Below are 22,580 nucleotides of genomic sequence, written 5' to 3' on the forward strand. Positions count from 1 at the left end.
TTGCAGCTACAAAATGCTTTGTCGCCTGCTCTGCATGCCGTAGCTCAGAGCCTTCACCTAATGCTGTCCTTTCTGCAGATGCACTCTCCATGCAATAACCAAACTGACCTTTCTAGTTTTGGGTTCTGCCTCTCTGGTGGTGTTCTCAGAAGAACTTAGCTGTCTGTACTGGCATGTGGAGACGATATTTAAAATGTGGTGCTCGTTGTCACTCTGTCACTGTCTCTGCTGTTACAGCTTGTTGTTTGATATCCCTCAGAAAATAGGAGTAAAACTGGGTGACTTCAGAGGAAGGTAAATGACTTGTCCCTCTGTAAAGGCAGGAGCAGCTCCAGTGTGATTGGATTGGGTTTCTTTGTATTGTGTCATCATTATGCCATGACTTCTTCTGCACTAGGTAGAGCTAAAGGAGCAGAGCGTTATCCACTGTGTTCTCCGTACCGTGTGGCTTGTTAGTACAGAACTTGCCAACACAGACCCTGCACCTCCCTCCCACTAGAGGTAGAAATGAGGAATTCCTGTCCTGTTTAGCCCTAACACAAGTTTTCAATGGATTCTTTTGTCAATTTGTCAATACTTTACAATCTGATTGTAAGTATTGGAGAAGGGGGCTACGTCTAACCACTGTGCATGGTGGGAGACCTTGTGCCTGCTGAGATCCAGTTAGCCAGCCATGAAACAATAAAGTTGATTAATCATTGGCATTTTATATGTGTACAATGCACCTACCACTAGCTGAGAGTGCTATCTGGTGCTGGTGCTAAAGGGGAGAACAGGGCTTGCACCTCCAATGAAATGCATCTTCAGAATTATCTTGATGGTAAGTAATTGAATCACTCGAGTAACTGGAAACAAGTGGTGAGGACAGGTGTCACCTTATGGAAAATTAACTATTGTTTAAGCCCTCAATTTATTTTCAGCATGAAGCTTTTTGAATTGGTTATTTGTATGTCTTGTTTGAAGCAAACACTGCAATTTGTAGAGGGAAGAATGAGATATCAGGATTCCCGCACTGGGACTTGGGCTATTCTGGGTGACTTGTCTGTGGAAAGGGAAAAGCTTGCAAAGACTTAACTGACAAAAGGGGAAGGGGAAATTTGCTTCTGCAATGTTCGAAAATAAGCATATCCCTCAGTTACTTGAAGTACAACACCTAGCAACTATTTGGCCCCAAACAGTTGTTTGGTCACTTCTGTAGCACAATGTTAACTCTGACCAGCCAGTGTCTGCCTCTGCATGCTGGTCTTCATATGCACACTTTACTTGTATACCTGGTGTTTAATTTTTTTTTTCACACAGGGTTTTTGTTAAAGAATTTTGAAGGTCTTTTTGTTGTTGAAATCTAACTTATTAGGACAACAGTGTTCTTTTTTTTTTTTTAATTACCTTTAAAAATGAAGTTTTTCTCTAAATGTGCTGCAGTCTGAAACTTGTTAAAGGTGCCGTTGCGCTGCTTCTCATGGTACAGAAAATGCACATTTAACTTGATTTCCTTTTTAGAATCAGATGTATTGGTAGAGTACAAGAAGGAAAATGCATCGTGCCTAAAACATGATTGAAGCTATTGACAAAAACTTTACTTAATTTATATGGATCAGATGCAACTTTGCAGGCTAGCAGCAAGTAGCGTGGGAGAGGTGTTGCTGTTAGCAGTCTCTAAACAAAACTCCTTCCGTCTGCTGCCTGTGCGGAGACTTTATTTTATCCGAAGCTCATTGTATTCCCTTTTTTCCCTTATGGTTTCTATAATAAGAAAATTACTGGCCAAATGTTAATTGCAAATCTGACTGTTGTGGGTGTTTTCATGTTTGACACGTACGGCCTGTTGCACGTTTCGTTTCTTGGCCTTCTGAGGATTTCTGTGAGAAGCAGGGAAGAAATTTCCTTTACCTAGAGATAAACTAAACTGCGTGCAGAAAATTGACAGCACTGGTAATGCTTTTGTCCCTAAATCTCAGGAATGTTTTAGGCAGTGAAACAGGTTTCCCTTTGGTGATATAAAGGTGCGTGCTCTAGGGTCTTGTTTAACAATATTTCATTGCAATCCTAGGTATCTATAGCATGAGTGGCCTTAGTGAGTTTGTTGAAGTGCACATTTTTTTTTTTTTTTCAAAAGTAAATTTTAAGATGAAAAAGATATATACTATATAAATATATAGAGATATTTAGAAACTTGGTTTGTGGTGCACAAGTTCAGTGTTGGATCACTAAATAATTGTCGCAGGTACCATATGTGTAACTTTTTTCTTTTATGTATATTCCTTTATGGGAAGCAATGTTGCCATGGTAACTAGAACTTTACAATTTCTTTACTACTTAATGATGTGAATGAACTCTACATTTTATTGAATATTACCAGGTTCAGTACTATTTTTATACTTTATTGAACTACAGGGGATTTTAATTTAATAGCATTCTAAAAAAGATGTTGCTTGAACTGTATAACTGTATAAATTGAACTACTTATACAAAAACACCTCTAAACCAGAATCTTTACCTGTAGTGCCACAGTTGTTTATATGAAAATATCTTGAACATTACTAGATTTGGAAGACCACCCTACTTGTGTCAAGACTAACGTTTCGTATCCCACTTCTCACAGACTGCAGTGCCCGACATTATTTGTAACCATCAAACCATACTATGTTTGTAACCAGCATTGTGATATTCTGTAATTGTATTGCTGAAATGAAATATTGACCCAATAAATATAGTGTTCCTGCATTTTGAAGTATCTGAATTGAATTTGGTTCAGACTTTGCTTTTGATAAATACCTGCCCCCTTTCTTTATCATAACCTGTGTAAAATGGGTATTGAGCTGTCGCTGTACCTGCCTTCGAACAAGGGAGTGCAGGGCTAGGAGATGACTTGGTCTGAGTGCAGCTTGCAGAGGGCTCAGCCAGCAGCGGGTCTGAGCTTTGTTTCCTTTGGAATGTTTTGCCACTGGCCCCTTTATTCTGGTGCTTCAGCCCCAGAGTGCATGCCAGACAGCTGCTTTGGGATGGGAGGAAACCACAGACCTTGCTGGGGTCGGGTCCTCTCACTGTCACCTTGCACCTCTCCTCTCCCTGTTGTGTGCGGGATGCGAGGTGGTTGCAGTCCAGTAATGGCAGGGAGAATGGGTCACTGAGTGGGCAATTCTGTTTTACTCTGTTAGGAAAACGGTATAAACGTCGCTTGGATAACTTCTGATACCTTCACTGCATTTATTACTGGAAGGTGCCGTAGAAGGCTGATTTAATTTGCCTGGAGCAAGATGATAGATGATTGGTATTTTATGGAAAACTTAACTTGGGGTGTTTTCATCATAGCCGGCCCATTTGGTTTTGTGTTTTGATATCCTTTACTGCATGTTCTGTTGTAATCATGGTTGCCTTTGCACCCTGCATCTTCAGATACCGTAGCAGTTGTATTAGAAAAGAGAAGCACCGAATGAAGCTATTTATATGGGCTGTAAGTTTTGGTAGCTTTAGCTTTTCTATTGTTTTTTAATGGAAATCTTCAGACAGTACACTCCCCAAATAGATTAAAAAGCTGCATTTATAGTTCAGTAATTCAGACCACGCTGTGTCAGCATGGCAGTATCAGTGTGCGACAGCAGCTTTAGCTCTTGGTAGAAACAAGAGGGAGAAAGCCCTCCCCTTTCCACCAGAGGGGAGGTCATGCTCAGCTGTGCTGTGAGCCTGCCACCAGCTTTAATCTGAAATGTCTTCAGACACAGGGAAAAGGCAGCCCTGGCTACTTCCCTGGGCTGTTTTCAGGTGTATGCTCACAAACAAGATTGTTTGCACATGGGGAGGTGCTGCCGTTCCTTCTGGTTCATTTTTTTCCCCTCTCGCCTTGTCTCGTTGATGACTCAGTTGACCGTTTATGCACACGTACCTGCAAAATCCCCTAAAAGCTTGTTACTGATGAAAAGCTGTGCAACTTCTTACGCTCTCCAGCTGTGTAAAGGCTCCTGGATGGTGACTGTGGCCTGGCGAGGCCTCCTGAGGAGGAACAGGCCTGGCCCTGCTCTGCGCCCATGTCTCTGGTGCTTGGGAGTACCCTGCAGGCACAGCAATTCCCCTAAACATGGCTTGAGGTGAGCTGCTGGGGGGGAGGTGGTGGTGTTTTGTTGTGGTGGTTTGTTGTTGTTTTAAGAATTAAAAGAAATGTAGCCTTGGGCTATCTGAGGCGCTGGGTGTTCGTCCTGGCTGGCTGCAGGTCTGGAGCATCGGGGTCGCGTATGTTACCCGCTGTGGCAGCACCAGTTCTGCTTATTCCTGACATCTTTTGCCAGGAATGTTGCTGCTTTCTGTGGCACAAAGTATGAGCTTTACTGTCCTGAGCGTAGCTGTCAACAAGGGGCCTCTGCATCTCTTCAGGTTTATGGTTTTAGTGGGGGGGATTTTTTTTTTGTCTTGTTCTTTTCCTTGCTGATTCTGTGTTACACATTGACACTTCATAAAAAGCATGAAAATCTTACCTTTCTTTAGAGCCAAACCCAAGGTTGTGCAAGACTTCCATGAATTCCTGGATGCTGCATTTAAACAGAAAAGAGCAACCGGCCTGAGTTAGGACAGGCGCGCGGAGCTGCGAGTCCTGCAGTTGTGCTTGGTAGCACTGCTGCCTGCCAGCCTCCAGCATTGCACAGCAGGAGAAAACAATCCTGGTGATGCTGCATTAGAGGCACTGATGCATTTCTGTTTGTGCCAAACGTTTTCATGTAATACATTCAGTGTAGGAACACTTCTCCTTGCCTTCCTTTGCCCATGTCATCTGTGGGGGACTCGGTGGGGTGATTGCTGGCACAGCTCAGTTTTCCTTGAGAGCTCTCCTGTCACTTCTGAGTTCCCTCAAGTCCTACTGGAAAAAAATGTGGAATAATCCGGACTTGAGCAGGCTTTAATCTTGCTCAGCTTTGTCTTAAGCAAGGGTGACATTTTGAGGGCATACAGTGTTTTTCTGATGCAGCCACATGTGTTATTGGCTTATGCAGTGTGTGCTATGGGGGAAGCTTATAACCTTTAGCTGAAAGAAATATTGAAAATCAAGCCTAGTGAATCCTAAAATGCAAGCCAGCCAGGTTTTCTCTTCTAATTATTCCTGTCCTGCAGTGTTAGCTCCCTAATGAGTCTCTTCCTGAGTTGCAGTCCAACAGGGCTACAGCCACCTCGGGCTGGATGAGTGGATAGCTGCTGCAGTGTCTGCCAGGCCCACCGACTTTGTGCTGGCTCCTGGGCTTTATGAGCCTGGGACAGTTTGAAATAGCATGTGTGTATGTGTGGAAGTTAGGAAACTTTTTTTTTTTTTTTTTTATGTACCAGAGTATGTTCCATACCCCAGCCTCTTCCTCTTTTGGTCTCTCCTCCCAGGTCAGTGTGGCTGCTGGCCACGTGGAGGGTTTGTGTGTGTGTTTGCATGGGAACTAATGGGGAACAGATTCTGCCTTTGTCAGACGAGGTTTCCTTCCATAGCAAGGAAAGGTGGAGCTCTCTGCCTCTTCCCACACGCTGCTCTTCCATTCTTAGGTTTTGTACAAAAGGAAAAATGTATTAAAGGTAGGCCTGATGCTTACGCATCCCTAATGGAGCCTTAATGCTGGTGCACAGCTGCTAGGAAACTCCAGCCTAAGGATGAATAAGATCACATGATTTTTAAATAGCATCATTTTCATTTTGCTTGGGTCAAAGCTTGTTGCTTGACGCTGCAAGTAATGCAGTATTTTACAGTTTCAGGAAACCATGAGGACTTTTTATTGCATACTTTCTACCTAGGGTGCTGGGTGATGATCCCAGATGAATTCCTTTCTGTGGGTGTCTGAGCTGTCCATGAGAACCTTAAAAGCAAAGCACACAAAGTGAGTGGGAGGGCCAGGCCGAGTCCCCTGAGGAGCCGCTGCCCCTCTGCATCCCCGCTAGGCAGATGGGAGCACAGGGCTGGTCTGGACAGACCCTCACCACCCAGGCTCTCAGGCAACCAGCAACCCCCAAACCTTGACACCTTCCTAACATTTCAGTATTGCACGTGCTGTATGATTCTGGTGTGTTTCTCACTGTAGGAACTCGGCAGGATCTGTTTGCTCCGTTTCTGCAGTGGAGCAGACAGGGGGAGGAGGATTGCCTGGAGCTGCAGAGCCGGGGGTTAGTGTGGGACTCCTGCTCACCTCCCAGACCATGCTGTCTAGCTAGTTCCTGGCTTTTGACTTTCCGTTTTACCAGTTTGGATTTTAAATGGGTAAAATTTAGCTGTTACATATGTACCAGCTATGATATGTAACAATCTGATAGCAGGTTGGGCTCTTTTAGAGGGAAATAGAGTCTTGGGAGAAAGGAAGTGAAAAGCAAGATGGTTTGTGAGCAGGAGCACTCCCACGGGACACGTGGCTGCATTTTAGCAGCTTGAAAACTGGCGTGTGTGGGCCAAATCCTTCTGTGGGCAGACTGTGGCACCTGTCTGTGGCAGAGCTGATCTTGCCAACAATTGCCCCGATGTCCCTTTTTCCTACCTTCTTCAGGGTTTGTGTATGGCAGGGTCTGGGCTCACCAGCCAGGCTGCCAGGAGCTCTGGTTAGCAAGTGCACCTGTGACAGGTTGGTCAGCGTTTCTGCTCCACGCCGAGAGCGTGCGTGGCTTTGTGGGGATGGGCCCAAAGGCAAACCACAAGCATGCTCTGAGCATCCCGACTGCTATGCAAAAATGTGCTAATGAACCTCCCCTGATGTGGGCCACCAAAGGGATGTCTTCTGCTGCCTCAGTGCCTTATGCTAGAGCAGTTTCTCCTGCTGTTTTTCCTATTTCTGCGTCTCCTCTGAGACAGCAGTTCAACCTGCCTGACTTCTCCAGCCCCACCACCGCTTGCATCTTCACCGGCTGATTGTTTTTGTGAAGAAGCCAGGTGTGGGTGGCTCTGCCTGAACAGGGCAATGCTGTCCCTGGCTGTGCCCGTGGGCCCCGAGCTCCCAGCAGCAATACCTCAGCCATCATTTTCACCACTGGGCTGTGCCCCGGTGGGTGCGTTCGTGGTGGTGGCCTCTGTGTCCTGGTTTGTGCCCTGGTTGTTCCTGGACGCCTCTGGTACCTCCATCGAGGTTTCAGCTGTTGTAGGGCCACTCCTGCTTGTTTCACTCAGGTTTCTTCCTGGAACTGAATCTGTGCTTTCTGATGGACAGCATAACAGCTTAAAAAGAACAAACAAACCAAAAAAAAAAAACACTTCTAAGAATATTTAGATGGCCAAACACTGACTCATGCTTGGGCAACAACTCTTGCTTCACCACGGCCCTGTGGGGTGGCAGTGGGTGAGAAATACCCGTGCCGCCCCACAAACCATCGCCCCGTGGTTGTGCCATGAGCTCTGTTGGACATGGGATCCCCACTGACCTTCACAGACCCACGTGGGCTGGGAACCTCAGCATCTGGGCACCCAACCCCCGCGTTTTAATGCAAGAATCCCTCTTGGTGTGCTCTCCGGAGGACCAGCGTTTCCCAGGCCCTTTGGAAGGCGGTGGGCAGCTGGCGGTGCTGTTTAGTGGCCATTTTTTGGACCAAGGCCGAGGTGTGCAGTGGGATGTGGGTGCTGAGCCCTGGTGCTGCGGGAGGTGCCTGTGTGGGGATGGGTGTGCGCTGCCACTGGATGTCACTGTCGCCTTGTGGTGCTTGGAGCACTGGGATGGCTGGGGGCAGCGGTCCCTATGACAGAATGGCACTGCGGTGGGAGAGTGACGGCATCCTCCTAGGTAGGAGATGCCAGGGGAAAAAGGTTGGGTTTGTGTTGCTAGGGTCACGCTGCTCGCTTTTTTTTTTTCTTTTTTTTTTTTTTTTCCCTGATGTTCTAGGGCTTCAGGTATTTCTTCGCTCCCACAGACTAAGTTGGACTGAGGAATGGGGCTAATTCCCACAGTGAAAGAGCTTTTGGCAGCGTACGAGAGCTAGTGGATCATGCAGGGACGCGCGGCTCTGTTCTGCTCTGTGCCAAGAAGCAAGAAGTGGGGCTGCTCTGATGCTTTCAGTAAGTCTATAAACTGAGCTGGGACCAGTGTTCAAATTCAAATGTCATGGCTTTTTTTTTTTTTTTTTTTTTTTTAAGTTTGTTTTTTAAAAAAGGGCCTAAAAGCTCACATGTGAGGGAACGGGATAATAGATTTCCATCCACCTTTAAGAAGTCTGGTGAGTAAGGCTAATGGATGGCTGCTCTGCCAGCCTCTCTCTAATAAAACTCTCAAAATTATCAAATTACCACGCTGCCAACCTCAATCACTTACTAATTGCATATTGATTCTGTATTTTTATGCCTACTCATCTAAATAACGAGGCGTTTCCAAACAGTCTATTTCTGTCCCCCCCTGGACCCGCAGCCTGCTGTTTGTGCTGGAGCAGGGAGCTGCTGCAGTTCCCTCCCCACGAAGGGCAGAGATGCTGCTTTTCTCCCACTCGTCTTGCATAACAAAAGGCGTTTGTCAGCCGTTACATAACGGCCGGGGTTGGGTTTGTTGCTGCTTTTTGGAGGAGGCCTCGTCCGGAGCAGCCGTGGCAGGGCCTGGGGTGCTCACACCCTGCTCCTGCACAGCTAACGCTTGGCACCTCCACTTGCTTTTCTCCTCCCCAGGGAGATGCTGATGTCCGTTTTTATTTTTTTTTATTTTTTTATTTTTTTTAACGAAGTGGAATGGGGAGGGCTTTTGGTTGGTTGTTTTTTTGGGGTGTTTGCTGCCTCCTGCTCGGGGTGGCTGCATAGGCCGAGGCCAGGCCCATTGGCACCATGGCTGCTGCTGAGCAGAGGCCACGTCCTGGGCCCAGCCGAGCCTCTGAGGGGCTGGGAGCCAGGCTTGGGTCATTCTCTGAGGCTGTGGTGAACTGAAGGCAGCACCAACACCCATTACCACCCGGCTGCCCTCATTTGGACTTGCTTTTTTCATATCCCCAGTTAATCTCGAGTGTCTCCTGCTAGCAACGTGATATTTTATTTTTCCTTTACGTTAATTTCCTCATTGTTGGAGTGCCTTTTTGGAGCCCTAAAACAAGTAGATGGTTTTATTTTGCCATAAACTAAAAGAAAAGCTGCACAGCTGGTTGCCCCTTTGCAAAGGGAAAGGAGGCAGCTGCTCACCTGCAGCCGCCGCTTATTTACGGCCGCGTTGCTGCCAGCAGCCAGATGACTGCAGCCCTTTATAACACAGAGCAGTGCCTGGTTCCTACACAGGGTTGTGCCTTTTTGAACTTACTCAAAACATTTTCCCAGTTAACTTTTTTTTTTTTTTTTTTTTAAACTGTGGGTCTGTTTTTAATTTTTTTTTAAATAAACTTTAAGTGTTTCTTATGGACCTTTGAACTTCCTGGTGCTCTCAGCCTTTGCTCAGGGGATGTTTATGGGTGGCTGTGAGTGTGCTCATGTGGTTTAAACCCTCAGGGCTGGGGTTCTCTGGAAACCCTTGCTTGCAGCTTTCTTGGGTGAGGAGCTGATGCTCAGGCACAGAAATAAGCCTTAGCAAACACTGGCTTCACCTGAATGAGTTACTTGTTTCAAAGTTTAACTCCTGTGTCACTAGATAAATCCAGGGATCAGATTTGGTCTGTAAACATGGCTGGGAACACGGGATCAGTGAACAGCCCCAAAAGTCATAAGCCGTGGTGCTGGGGCCATGAGCTCAGCTTCCAGGTGCTGGCACCAGCCATTGCAACAGCTCAGTGTGTGCACCGTGGTGGGAACTGGCAATGCCCACAGGGTTTGTGCCCTTCTGGCAGGCAACTACTTGCACAGTGCAGGTTTCCCCTCTGGCGTGGATTGAGCCCCTGCACACTGTGGTCATCCCTTCAGGTGAGTGCAGCAGGGACACCTTGTGAGGCATTGCCTTTCCTGCTGGCTTACCTTAAACTTGTCCATTCTGTTGCTCTTGATGTACTTATACAGCTTTTGCAGCTGCTTTTCGTCATTCTCTGAGAAGAGGGAGACGAACCTCCACATCATTCTGGGGAAAAGACACAGGGATGGTGTACATGAGCATGGACTTCAGGCCTTCCTAGTGCTGGTTCTGGCTAGTGGAGGGAGACCACTGCTGTACCTGTGCGTGACATTTTTCTTTTTCTTTTCTTTTTTTTCTGAGGCTTATAAGCTCCTGAAGAACAGCCCTTCCCTAAGCGTGGGAAGCACCAGTCTCCAGCAGACACCCAACCTGCCCAGTGCCTGGAAATGCAGGGCCAAATTACATCTAAATTCCCCATGGGAGCCCATCTAGCCAGGAGCATCGCTGGCACAGGACCACCAGCCCAGTAAGAGGACAAAACCTTACGTCTTCCAGTGCTTGACCTCCGAGGCTCTGCAGTGCTGCTGAAGAAACATATTGATGCGGTCCCCGATTATGGTCAGGCTTTCCTTTGTGTACTTCACTTTTCTTTTCTTGGGGAGGTGCTGGGGCAAACGCAGCTTCCTGAGAGACTTCTTAAAGGGCCTCAGGAACTCCTTGCACTGTAAGGGAAGTGTTGGAATAGGCACTTAGCACTCAGCTGGGGGCTCGGGTGCTGCTTTTTGTTAAATGAGCTGATTAAGGTAATCCCAATGAGCCGGGATCATTGCGGAAGTGTTGTCTGAGTGTATTGCATAGGGATAGGGGAGATGGAGTGGACCTCAGCAGGTCTCTTGCTAGAGGTTCCCATCGCCCCACAAGAGCCCATCCTGCACCTCCCCGGGTTTACCATGCTCTGGGCACAGCCTTCGGAAGGGAACTGAGGGATTTCCACCTCTGGGAATTCCCTTCTGACATCACAGGGTGAAATATTAACTTCAGGCTACAAGACAGCTGTTCTGCAGGGAGGGAAAGGGAACTCGCACGCTGCTGCTTCCTGTGGCCGTGCCTGGGATGGTGCAAACATCAGCTCGTGATGCAAGAGCCAATGCTGCATCTGCACACCCTCCTTTTTGCCCCTCCTCATAGGTTTTTTTTTTTTTTTTTTTTTTTTTTTTTTTTCCCACTTCTGAGCTATGACCAGGCTGTGTGTGGGTATGCCTCTGTGCACCGGGAATGCAGGATGTGAGAGCGGGTGGGCAGGATGTCCCCGTGCAGGGCAGAGGTGTGAGATGGAGCTTTGGGGCCATGGTGCCGGTAATATCGCTGAACCACGCCACCAAAGTGTCATGTGAAATGATAAAGATTGCAGTTTGTGTTTCCAAAAACCTGGCGGTGTATGTAAAGTGTGATTTTTTGGTGGGGGTGGCTGTTTAACTCAGTGTGATGTCCAGTTAACTGGAAAACAGCAATGAGGTTAACATCCAGACATGGAGGAAAGCTGCAATAAGATGATTTATCCTGCTTTTTGCTCTCTCTCAACAAGCTGAGTTACCACTGATTTTTTTTTTTCTCTCTACCACTGAAGTCTATTTAGTATCTCACAATTTTGAAGGTGTCCCGATCGAGGCCGGCCACGTAGCTGACGAGCGGGGTCCTGCGTGGCGCAGCGTGCGAGCTGCCTGTCCTGGGGGCTGCCTCGCCCCTGCTGCCAGCCGCATCCCCCTCGGTGGCCTGTGAGATGCCAAAGCTGCAGGTTAGTCGCCTGTTGGTGCCAATCCTCTGTCCTCTCCTACAAACATTGCTGAGGGCAAACCCTATCCTAAGGCTCAGAAGCATTTCTCTTCCTGCCAAAAGCATTTCAGCTTGAGTTTTCAGAGGTGCTTAATGAAGCTAGGTACTCAATTATAATTAGAAGTCCATAAGAATTGGCCACCTACTGTAAGTCCCTTTTGGAAACCCTACCTCTAATAAATTACAAGGTAAACAATGGTCACTCGTTCCTAATAGCATCCATCAAACAAGGGCTGGCATCCGCTTGCTAAGTGGAAATCGCAGCTACAGTGGGCTCAGTGTAACACGGCACTGCTCCACGCACAGCTTCTATGGACAGCTGCACAGCTGGCTGGAAAGCAAAGCAAAATCCTCAGCCACTGGGTTTGCCTGTCCCAGGTCCAGGGGGAATTATCTCTCGCACAGGGCGTAGGTTTTCCCTGCAGCAATGTTTCCGTAGGTAACTTCTCCACTCATTTTTTTGGAAAGCAATGATTGTACGATCAACTTAAACATGAGCTTATGGTGCCTCTTAAAGCATGTAGGAAGAGCAGTTCTTCCATTTTGTGTGTGCTCTGCTCCCTGGGAAGATCCCTTCTGGTTTAGGACTGGATTTACAAAGAGGTTTTGGAAGTGATGCTGAGGCTGGGCTCTGCTCTCACCGTGCCCCTGCCCCTGCTCACCTTGGCCTGCCCAGCCGGGTTGTCCCCAGCCGCCCCTGTTTTGCTGCCCGTCTTCTCCATGGGACGCAGACCCCTCGCCTCCTGCTTGCACCAGGTGGGAAGGGGAAGTTGCCACGGGAGCTGTGTTCGAACCAAAGCGCACTGGGGTAACCGGGGGCCCGGATACCGGTTCCGAGTTCTACCAGCCATGGGAACAGCTGGGGCGCTGCCCGGAACGGCGCTGTCACAATGGGACAGTCCTGCAGGGCACAGTCACCTCTCCCAATCAGCTCTGCCATTGAATTGTGGTTCTAAGGAAATGGGCTGAAACCCCTGGGTTTTCCCCCAGGTGCTGTGCATGTTGCTTCTTAGAGCAGAGACCACAACTCCCACTGCAGTGTAAGGGAAATCTGGGGGCATCTCCCTAACAGGTGGTGGTGGAAGCCACCCACAGCGAGATGCAGCTCTTCTGGGTAGCATCTCTTAAAGCTCTGTTTTAAAACACGAATAAATTGCTCTTCCCAGGTAGAAGACTGGAAAGGCTTGAAGTTGAGTGGAATTTGTTTTGGAAACTTACTTCAAGGCAAAATGCTTTCACAAATAAAAATGTGTCAGGCTGCTGTCATGCCCTGACCAGTTGGACAAGTGCAATTGTTTTGTCCCTTGGACAATTAGTGTAATTGCTGCAGCTGTGATTCAGCTGGGCTCCTGTGCCAGGTCGCTTCTGGCACCAGGAGTAATCCTGAGGGCCATACAAGGGTCCCTCTCCCTGAGGACCCCCGGGCACAGCATGAAGAGGCCTGGGCTCTGTTTGGGGCAGCAGGACGGACGCTTCTGGTGGAGCAACCACCGTGTCCTGATGAGGGGTCTTGAAGCTGGATAGGTTCTTATTTTCAGTCCTTTACCTGTGATTGAATTCAGTAATGACAAAAATCCGCTAAGACAAACCTCGTAAGATGGTGGTGGTGTTTCTCCCTCTGTTTGCTTTCCACCACCCCCATGTCTGAAGTTTCGCTGTCAGCTCGTTGACGTGGGAGCCTCACATGGGCTGGCGCTGAGCAGGCCAAGGACAATCACCTCCTAGCGCTTTGCAGCTAGGTTTGCTTTGACCCTCTGAGGAATGTTATGACTTATTTAGTCTATACTAAGATTTTAAGGTATGTTATGTGTTACTTAACACGAGGCAAGGTCACTGCATAGCAGAGCGGAGGAGTCACGATAGCGTGGATCAGCGTTACCTATGTGAGCGTTGGGGTTTTGCAAGGACTGCGTTGGAGGTGTTGTTGGCGAAGGGGATGTTGAAAGTGCACTTGGCTCCTCAACACCTGTTGCCAATGCTTCTCTTTTGCCTGCAATCATGACACCAGTCCCTGGTGTGGCAGGCAGCTCCTCTCCTTTTCACCTCCAGAGTTTACACCAGGAAGCTGACAGCCTGTGTCCTCAGCTCTCAAGTCAGGGTGCTGAAGGGCAACGTGGTCACAGCAAACAGGAGCACCAAGAGCAGTAAAGCTGCATCAGCGCAGGCTTTAACACATGGTAGCAGGTAGATTAAAGGCCATTCAGGAGCCCCAGGGACGTACACCGGTTGTTAGCATAGGCATAACCCATATTTGCACGCCCATATCTTGTGTACTTGGGAGATTACAGCCTCCACAGGCATGTGACTACAGTCTGGAGAGGTTCTCCTGATTTATCAAGAGAACACTTAATGTTTCAGAGGACGGAGAAGGCCTTTGGTTCCCCTTGTAAATCCCAGTCTTTGTTCCACCTTTCGGCATGCATTGCACTTGGAGCACAGCCAAAGCCATAAATCCTCCAGCAGGAGGTTCAGGTGGACTTCCCTGGAAAGCCTTCATCTGAGGATCTCGCTGTATTTAGGTGTTGTCCATTAACCAGGCTCACAGCAGAGCAGTGATCTTAGCAGCCTTCTCCAGCATTACTTGGTACAGTAGCAGAGCAGGGAACTAAAAAGCTGAGTCTGCAAAATGCCCCTTTCCACTGTTGAACTGTATAATGCTCAAACTGTACTCTGACCACTGAGCTATAAACTTTCCCTGCCTCTTGAATGTTTTTGTTAGCACCGAGTCAGCCTTCAGTTCATTTTGTGCATCACGTAAGGCCTGGTGAGTGAGTCCACTCCAGTGAGGTCAGGCACAAGGGATGCCTCTGAGCCTTCACCAGTCTGTGGTCGTCTCCTTTCCCCTGCCGCCCTGCAAGACAACGTTAATTTCTACTTTGAGGCCTATCGTGCTGAAGATAACATAACCCAGACCACATCTATGTAAATCTACTGGATTATGTTGCCTGCTTGAGGTCAGGAATTCCTTGAAACAATGTTCCAGTTGGATGGGTAAAAGTCAGGAGTACAAATAGATTATGCATCTCATATTTCCTCTAGTGAAGGGAAGGGAGCCCAAGTGCCAGTCAAACACGTTGCTGCAACAGTACACCTCGGGGAAAACTGCTCCTCTTCCCCTGACAGCTCTTCTGTGAAGAGTCATTGCTGCAATTTATTGAGTGCTTGGGTCTTCCAGGAGCTGTGCAAGCGTAAACAGTAAGCGACCTTTCTTGCAAAGCAGCTCTTCCAGTGCAAGACTGGGCACGCAGCCAAAAAGGAAACGTTTGTGAAGATACCCTGCTCATGCTGCTATTTGCTGTTTTATGCAGATTTGGCATGAAAACAACATGTGATTTGATGAGTCAGGTTGCATACAATAAATGCAGGTGTCTGATGCAATATTTATTCAGTGGTAGGTCACAGGGAAGGAGAGTGATAGCTGCAGATAATATACAGGGACTTTACATTATGCTTAACCCAACTGCATGTACAGGTGGTTTAGTTTAATATAAAACCCAAGCAGCATTGCCGGACGTATTGCGATGTGATACTAAAAAGGAGTTGCAGTGAGGACTGTTTTCAGTAACCTGTTTCTACCAAGTGGATGGTGAACGCCTCGTTTGATAGAGTGATTAATGATACTCAGCGCGACTGCTCAGCCGGCAGGGGTGGAGGCTTCGCTAATTGGATCTGGAAATTCCTTTCCTCATGCTTAAGGATGATGCAAACTTTCACAGCCAACTGGAGACCTGTCCACCCTGCAGCTGGATGCCAATAAACACAGCTCAAGTTAATAACCCTTGTGTCAGGGGAAGAGATCCAAAAGAGAATCTGGGCCTCGTTATTGTTCGTATGTGGCATTAGTAGAGACACCGTCATATGCCATAGGAGTCCCTTTTTGTTAAGTGGTGGGAGTTTTTTTAATTGCTTGTCTGAGTAAACGTGTTAAAGACCCCAAGCGCTATTTGTGACCAGGGGCATGTTGAACATGAAGCTGTGGTTGTTGAACACAAAGCCACAACCACGTCTGCATCCCTTTCCCCATCTCTCTCTTCTTGCAAAGTCTGACCTGATGCGTTCAAAGTATTTGCATTCTGGAAGGCACAGCTGAACCTTCCTCAGCGCCCAAAGCTACTGGTGACCAGCCTCGTGTGCTGGTTCTTCACTGTCAGTAGATGTATCTTGGTGTGTTCTTACTTTATTTTATGCTTCAGCAGGTTTCTGGCTGAGTTTCTGCCTTTAGGTATCCAGTCTGATGTTAGGACACTTACTGGTGTTTGCTGATGTCATATCACTTGTTTTTGTGTTTGTTTTTTTAAGCTGCTTGAAGTCCTCAGGAACTGAAAGAGCGTTATCAGCTTCCTTCACACTGTGACGAACGGGACAGTTACAGGCCTTCCTTCTTACTGCACTTCTGCAGTGTTTGTTTGGCTTATGCAAATCGAAATATGCATAGTTAATGGCATGTTAATAAACATTTCCCTTTGCTGCTGCTTCTAAAATCAAATCTGGACCAAGGTGGGTGGCTTCATAGTGAAAGCAATCTAACTTCCTCTGTTAATCTCTTTTCTGATGCAGCGTGGATTGTGCCAAGTGCTAGCTCCTTGCCCACTTTCCCCTCCTTAAGAACTTTGCCCCCCATCTTAGCAACAGAGGAGCCTGGAAAATGATGATGCTGGCACGGCTGTGCCCAAAGGTCAGCTCTGCCCAGGAATGTGGCACGAGATTAGCGAGATGTGCAGAGAGGCATTGAAAATACGAGCCTTAAAGGTGCACGCAATATAGAGGCAGGGTGCAGAAAGGACTGAGGGAGAGGTGGGAGAAGTAAGTGTTGCATGGGGAAGGAGAGGGTTGAGAGACAAAAGGCACAGCTGGGTGGGAAACCCAGGAGCTCTCGAAGTCTTGATGTGAGAGGAAAAAAAGCTCAAAGCAGAGGCAAGCAGCCCGGTATGGAAATGCCCATCCAAGCAAGGTTGCCTTTGGGTTGGTGATGCTTTTTTTTTCAGTCTGTTATAATGAAAATAATCTTCTGGGAAAAACCCCGTGGGTTCAGAGCTCACAGCACTGAGCTGGGCGAGGAGCAGCACCTCTCCACGGAGCGCCCCGGTGCTGCCAGTCCTCCTTGGCACAGCGCTGGTCCCCCGCCAGATTAGCCTCTTTGCAACAGTGAGGAATAAAATAATAACTCATAAAGTAAAAATAATACAAAATACAGAACACTAAAAAGGGATTTTCCTCTTTCTGCAATAGAGAAATAAATGGCTGACCACCAGAAGGGGTTCTTCTCTCGTATTTGAGTTTTCAGTCTTGAGGCTTTTCTCCGAACAACCCAGCAGGGGAAAAAAAAAAATCACCGTGTTGTATCTGCCCATACAAAGAGGATGGAAAACAACAACTGGTCGGAGCAACTGGGGCTAGGAGCCAGGATCCTGCATCAGGTCTGTCCCCTCTCCGAGCCATGGCACCTTCGGTTTCAACGCCTCTAATTATGGCAGAGGATCCCAAATCTGCGTTTTCTTTCCACCTCCTCCCTGCTCCTTTAGAAGGTGTTGGTACCTGGCTGTTGTGATTTTGCTGTTTGCACAGGAGCACCGCGCTGGGCGCATTTCCAGCGCAACCTGTGCCACCGGGCTGGCTGCCTGCTGGCGCACGGTGTGACGGGGCTCCTGGGCATGCAACGTGAGCCGGGGTAGCGGGGTTCAGTCTGCTGGCAGCACCCGTCTCCCATCCCTCTGCTCCAACCTGACCGATGCCCTTTCCTTGCTCATCCCGCCTGGCGCCTCCTCTCCCGGCCCCGTACCCGCACCGTGCTGCCCCATCCCGACCCCGGGTGCAAGGTGGGCGGCTGCTGCTTGGGGGATTTTTACAATTCCACTCAGTGCTTACCTCAGCTCATGGATTTTCCAGAGGAAGTCAGGTTTGGGTTTGAGGGCGGTTTTTATAAAATTATTTTTGGTTTTAATTTGAAAAGAAAAGAAAGGAAATCCCCCTCCAGCCTACAGAATGTAGCTTTCAAAAGAAGTGGCTTATTTTTTCTTTCTTAAAACATCGAGCACCCTGTTATGCATAAAATAATAGAGAAATAAAGGCCAGCCCTGTTTGTGTGATGGGTTTCAGCCTCTTGTATTGATGCTGCAGTGGGGTAGCTGTAGTGAAACGTAGGCTCTGCTGAGATAGGCAGAGGGGAAAAAGCAGTGTGTGCCATTTAATTTCTGCAATGTTCTGATTCCCTCCTACCAGCCTGAAAATACTAAACACGATCCTTTGTCTGGCATATGGGGATTTGGAGAATTGTTGCTAATTACTGCAGTTGTGCTATCTAGCTTAACTGGCTTAAATAATATATTAAGTGCTTTAATGTTCTTCCACAACGTGCTGGAATGCAAAGAGGTGCGTTTTATGCTGTTTATGGCAGGCACGAGATGTAACACTGATCTGCAGAGAAACTTGGGTTTGGTGACTTACTGCTTGTATTACTGACCGCCAGGGCTCCAGATGACCAGAGCCTGTTGTGCCGGGTGCCGTGCAGATACGGGGTGAGCACCTCTGTCTTTTGGGGCCCGAGTTCACCTGCAGGGAAAGAGGCAATGGGGGGCTGCAGGAACGGTGGGGCTGGACTGCTGGGGAGGCCAGGGGAGGACCTGGGGATGTGGCTGGTGGAAGTGCTGCGGGGTTTTGGTAGGTCTGATGGTAAAGCCTGGGATCTGGAAGAGCATCACGGGAAGTTGCGATCTAACTTATTTAGGGAGCATTCCTATTATTTTAATTACAGTTCAATACGAAATTAGGAACATATTGGTCAGCATTATATTTAGAAATGGGAGCACTTCAGGGTCTAGAAATGCTTATTCAGTAAAAGAAGGCAGACTTTACAGCCTGCTCAAGAATCCTTTTTTACACACACACATTTATTTATTTTTTGGGTGGTGGTGTTGAGGGGAACAGTAATTCTTAGTCATCTGATTCCACCCAAATTCCAGTGTCTCTTGCTTCAAAATCTGTTTTTTTTTTTTCGGTATCTGCTGTTGTATCTAGTGTTTAAACAAAATGTGAGAAGAGCATGCTGTGAATGGCTTGTTGCAGGACCTAGTGTGATGAATAATTATGGAGCAGCTGAGCAGTGCTAGCCAGAGGCTCAAAGAATCTGGTAAGACACGTGGTTTGGTTTTATTTTTATTTTATTTTGGGGTGGGGTGGAGAGTGAGGGTATAAGAAACGACTGACACTTCAGGATGTTATAAACCACAGAGGGAATTAGCGATAATGATAAAAAGACTTGCATGTTCTGACCCATAATTTGGTTTAGTTTGACGTAGTTCCCTGTAAAATCACAGGACTGTTAGAATGCGCTAGTAATTAGCAGTATTTTATCCATTTGAAATTAAGCATTGTGTGCATGCTCTGCAGATTAATGAAAATTATGCGTTTTTTTTTTTGTCTGGTTTTTCTTGCTAATAGCCTGAAAATAGGAAGGTGAAAGACTTGTGTCAAATCTTCAAGAATAATTTAGCAATTAAAAGGCTGGGGAGAAAGTGTGATCTGAAGACCTTCAGTTTCCCAGCTGTGACATTAAATTTACAGCTACCTTCATTCTGATTCTGTTTTAATATTCCTGCAGAGGAGCAAGCAAAAAGAACTCCCCAGGCTGGCTTCAGTGAAATGGAGGAGCTGATAGACAATAACAGGGTACGGGCTGGCTGAGGAGTGATTTTTGTTGGTGCTAGCAGGCTCGTGTTCGCACAACGCTTTGGATGCTATAAAGTGATATATGTCTAATGCTAAAAATTGAGAGATGCTCTCTGGGAGATAGGAAACGCTGTGCGAAGACAGTTCCTGATTGGCTACATGGAAAAATTCAAGGTCATATATGCGCCAGCTTGCAGGGTTGCACAGCTGGTACCTCGGCACTAAAAACAGCAGAATCAACTAGAAAGCTGTTAGTGAGCTACGTGGGTAAAAATGGAAGGATACGCTGAAACTACCTGAAAGTGGAAGAAACAGCTGGGAAGTGATAAGAGAAAGAGAAATGAGAGGTAAAACTCTTGCCCATCAGTGGTGTCCAAGCGCTCTGTAACAACTTCAAATTGCTCCCTTCCTTGAATGCACCAATTTTCTTTTTCAAGCTGCAACGATTTGGCAACTTCCAGCCCCTCTGAGCCGGTCATGCATTGCTGAGAGATGCTCAAGAATCTGCTCCATGGTCCAGGCCTAATGTTTGCTCTGATAGTTGAAAGGAGCTGCTAGGCCAAATGCGCTTATATGAGTAGCTGGGCTTCTAACCAAAGGGAGAGCGAGTGCCAAAGGCTTTTACGGATCGTTAAACAATATGTTTTATATAATAAAAACACGTATAAATGCTTAACATAGCAGGCAAAACATTTGATTAATCCCTAGTGCTCTACCTGACTTTGTGGGTGCAACCAGCCCACAAAAGCGGTGAAGCGAAACGCCGCGGGAGCTGCTTGTCCACAGCCGTGTGCCGTGCCTTGTGTTTGAGAGTCCACTCTCAGCACATCAACAGCCACCGGGTGCTCAGCTGAAATGGCAGCTACACAATCTGGTCATCTGCATCCTGTTGTGGCTTAGTGCTGCATGGAGGAGAAAGAGGTGTGATGTAGTGGTTTGAGCAGATGGCAAGCCGTGGGACCTTTTTTTGTTGTGCTGTTGGCTCGATCAGGAGCTCGTTGTTGACTCTGGGCGGATTACGGGCATGACGCTAGCTCGGATAATACCACTTTGTAAAGAAATGTAAAAGCCTTAATCACTATCATTAGCCATTTGACACCATAAAACAGAGGTCTGTTATTTTAACGTCTCTTTCTTATCTCTGTCTGCAGCATCCTTAGCTCAGGCGGGGAGGTGTCACTTTTGGATCGCCATCCGTGGCAGCGTGCACGCCAGCAGGACGTGTGTGCGTACGGATTTTTGTATGCAGACGTCCAGAGTTATTCTGCTGTCTGCATTGTGAAAGCACTGAACTGAGACATCAGTCTGCTGGCACGGCGGGGAAGGCTGACAGGTTTCTATGTGGGGATCTCCTTTGCCTGTTCCGCGCTTGAATTATGTGAAACCTTAATTAGCAAATAAAATGCTTTGGCCTTCCCTGCCGACACCTGAAACGGCATTGAGGGAGGTGCAAGGAGGTGCCAGATGACATGGTAGTCCTGGCTCCATGGTTTTTGTTCTGCTCTGCTGTCCTGCTGTTTTGAGATGCGCTTTCCATTGTGTCAGCTGCTGGCAAAATGTTCCTAAAGTTGTTACATGTTTTATGTTTTGGTATTGCTTTTTCTGTATGCAACAGTCAAGCTGCTAAGATGATGTTGGAGACCCCGTGTGCAGCAGCTGTTGAGCTGAGAAGAAAGAAGCTCACTCTTTGAAAAGGAAAGCTGCCCTGGTGGGCCGCAGTGGTAAGCCACTGCCTGCTGCGCTCTGCCGGTGCTGTCACTCTCTGGGGGCAAAGCAAGCATCCTCTTACTATCGTGCACTCTGGACTTTTCTGAAATGGGGTAAATATTACTCACTCCTTGCAAAGCCACTCCTTTGATTTGCTCTTCTGTTGTTAATTATGTGTGCTTCCTTTTGTCACACCACTTTTTTTTTTTTTCCTTGCTGCTGAAGATGGGGCTGTAGAGAAATCCGTTACCTCCATTTCAATGGCAGACATGTTATCTGTCTACAAGAGAGTACAGAATTGCTTTTATCAAACATATTTCTTTTGCCATTGTTTCTTGATGACAGATACTACTCTTAATCTATACAGCGACAACACTTTGAGATGGGAGATCTGTGTTGCCATCAATTTTTGTTACGGTGATAAATCATGGCATATCTCACTTTCTGAATGACATGCTTCTGGATTTAGGTCTGCATTTTTTTTTCTTTGTCACAGTTTTTCTTTTTCAGTGCCAGCAGCAGCCTTGCCAAAGCTCATCTGTTCCTTTAGCATTCACTCCAGCAGGCTGATTAATTCTATCACACGTCTCCCCATACACAGCATAATCAAACAGGTTGATAGAAATTCAGGAAGGATGTGATATTTACAAAATTTCCTAATGCTTCATGCTTATCTTTGACTTCCATTAGTTGTGGCACCTTGTTTCCTCTGGGTTGGAGGGATGTCAGCAGAGTCGGACAGGAAAAAGAATTTTTTTCCCCTGTTTGCGGGCCTCAAGTGTGATGGTGTCACCCTGCCACACACGGGGAAGCTTTGCTTATGAGAGCCTTGAATGGAGGGTGCCTTATGCTGTTTTCTTCCGTGTCTCAAGGGCAGCTTCAGTAAAAATGGGGGATCGCTCTCCCACAAATCTTAAAATAGTAAAGAATGCAGTTCAGGTGCCTCATTTCTTTGGCTAGGTAGCTAGCGCTGAGTCAAAAATATGTATCAGTAGGAATACAAGCAGCAATTTCAAGTGGCTTTAAACCTGTTCTGAGCTCCCTAAGCAAAAGCATCCGGGGGGAAGTGGCTGAGCAAAAATATTAACTAATCCTCCTCTTAAGAGGAGGCAAAATTAAGCAGAGGCAGTCCACAGCCCAGATAAGGCTCCTGCCTCACTTGTCTTTGCCTGGCGAAGATGGAGAAGTGCTGCCCACACTGCTATCTCCTGCCTCCCCATCATGTTTATATGGTAATCTCTGTGGTTTATGTGGAACTGACTCAGTGAGAAAGAAGGTACTGGGTGTCAGGGTGAGCTTCAGCCAAGCTGTGAGGGCACTGGGGAGTGGGGAGCTATAGGGCAGGAGTGAAAAGGGAAGGGCCCGTGTACTGAAAATAAAGGGGAAAAATCCAAATCATCTCACTCTGAGTCCCCAGGCAATGCCACGCTGCCAGCCCAGTGAGCGCTGCATTCATTAACAGGTCCCATCAGGAAGGGGGGGGATTACTGGGTTTGCAGAAATCCCATTTGAGAATTTGCGGTTAAAATATAAATGCAAAATTTATTAAAAACATGGTGGGGTTTCCTGAGAAAGAAGATAATGTTAAGACCTCATTTTCCTATCTGTTGCTGCTTGTTACAGTGATGTTATTCTATAGGTATTACATTT

Source organism: Aythya fuligula, chromosome 20 (assembly GCF_009819795.1).
Source record: "Aythya fuligula isolate bAytFul2 chromosome 20, bAytFul2.pri, whole genome shotgun sequence".
Taxonomy (NCBI): Eukaryota; Metazoa; Chordata; class Aves; order Anseriformes; family Anatidae; genus Aythya; species Aythya fuligula.